The following is a 2,032-nucleotide window of genomic DNA, read 5'->3' on the forward strand; positions in this document are numbered from 1 at the left end:
GTGAGTGCACGTCAAAATAGGTGCACATAGGTTTGTTTACATGATCCTCAGCAGACGTGATCATAATGAGTGATTACAGGTGTCTGGCGATGCAGGTTATAAGGAGGACATACAGGATCCTCATCAGCTAATCCGGATGGTAATCACTGCTTAAACTGCTCTATCTGCACTCTTAATCCCAGTGCGAACATTACAGAATAACCGCGTTATCTTGGGATTGTTTCACTCAGCGTGCACCGCACGTGTTGTTTTACAAGGTTATCCAGCTTGCATGCTCCCATGGTGAATATGTAGGACCCCTGAAGGTTTATGTTGGGTGTGGGGGTGTTCTACACAGTGTAAGAGGGCAGCTGCAGGTGCCCACGCACCATAGGAGGCACCTGATGCAACACATGCTCGGCTGACACAAGTACTGTAAATCAGAAGCCAGGTCTGCGAGATGGTTGGGCTTCTTCTTGAAAGTACACCGGGGTCAGTGCTTTTCCAGCACAGTCACCCTAAGAGCGAGAATTACACCCTGTGTCTGTGCTTCCCTGGTAGGTAACATGCTTAGCGCACGTACAGTTTACACTGACTGCGGATGACAATTCAGTCAGACCAGCCCTGGCCCCTGCCCACCTGATGCCCCACCCAGAGACTGAAGACCACACAGCTGCGTCATACGCAGGCTCAGCATGCAGATCTTCCCTAAAACGCATATGGTCTTGAAGGGTAATTGATTTGTGTGAGGCCTCGTTTGAGGAGCGGAGTGCAAGACCAGGACCAGAACTCACAAAAATCTTTATTTTTTCAATGTTTCGAAAAATTCCCCAAAAATGACATCTTCTGCCTCCTTCAGACACGATTACATCCACATATGTGAGTGGTAAACTCTTGTCATTTGTGGCAACCACATCCTTTGATGACAGATTTTAACCTAGATGCTGAGACCAAATGAAGCTAACCCATATCTTTCATGTCCAATCTATTTTATAACTGGTTAATGGTAGAGCTTCCTCTTCCAGAATCAGTAGCTAGGAGATGACATGGAATTAGAGGGCAAATGTACAAGAAAATTACGGAGCGCAGTGTTATGCCAAAATTGGTAACGCCACACTCTGTCAGTTTCAAAACGTCTGAGTGGCACACAGGGGGCTTCGGGGTAACTCTGAGCTTCTTGTGCAGAATCGATATCAAGAGATTTCGGAAACATAATTTTTGTTACCGGGACTCCTGGTGCATGTACCTTGTAATATACGAGCAAGCATTGAGCAAAGAGTTAACTTTAACACTAGGTTCCAGAGTTCAGACGGACCCTGTCTCATAGCTGCCAAGGTTTCAGATTGCTCTGTGTGACATTTTCATAATTTCAGTGTAACTATGAGTGTCATTTCAAGGAGTATAAGTGACACTTTCTACCAAGCAAAATCAATCAATGTAAAAGAGGGAAACATATAAATATCAGAAATAACACCCATTTGAGCAATGTGAAACCCTACGGAGATCTTAAAACAGCTGCAAAGCACCAGAAAGGGAAGAGAACTAACCTGGTGCCCTTTTAACCTGATTGGACAGTGATCACAGACACTCTGCATCAGGCAAGGTTCAGGAGAGTGAGGCTGCCGCCGGACCCATCCCAGGTCCGGCGGCAGGGGTAGGTCTTTGAGCACAAGCGTCAACCGACGCAGGACCCACGTTGGAGTCCTTTTATCCGCCGGTCACTGCTGCAAGATTGCCTTGTCAGTACAATAGGTTACTTCTGAGCACCTTTTAGGTATGTAGAATCCACACACCTTTGCTGTAGATAGTTCTTATTTTTCTGATCCTGATGAATTGCCGTGACCATTTGTTGGCTATTTAGGCAAGAAACATGTTGATCTTCTTGAGCGTAGGGCATACATAACTAGCAACATAACCACTAGTGGCTATACCCACCTCATTTTTCACTTATTTTAATTAGGCTGTTTACCACTTTAATAAATATTTTTCCGTTGACAAACAGTACCTATTTTAATTCTTTCACCACATCTACACATTCTAGGGCCCCTTACCC

General features: G+C 45.1%; 1 pseudogene; it reads left to right on the top strand.

Moving 5' to 3' along the window:
• The first annotated feature begins 1,077 nt into the window (after positions 1-1,077).
• On the top strand, positions 1,078-1,243 carry LOC146856284 (U11 spliceosomal RNA; annotated as a pseudogene).
• Positions 1,244-2,032: the final 789 nt, after the last annotated feature.

This window comes from Triturus cristatus, chromosome 4_1 (genome assembly GCF_964204655.1).
Source record: "Triturus cristatus chromosome 4_1, aTriCri1.1, whole genome shotgun sequence".
NCBI lineage: Eukaryota > Metazoa > Chordata > Amphibia > Caudata > Salamandridae > Triturus > Triturus cristatus.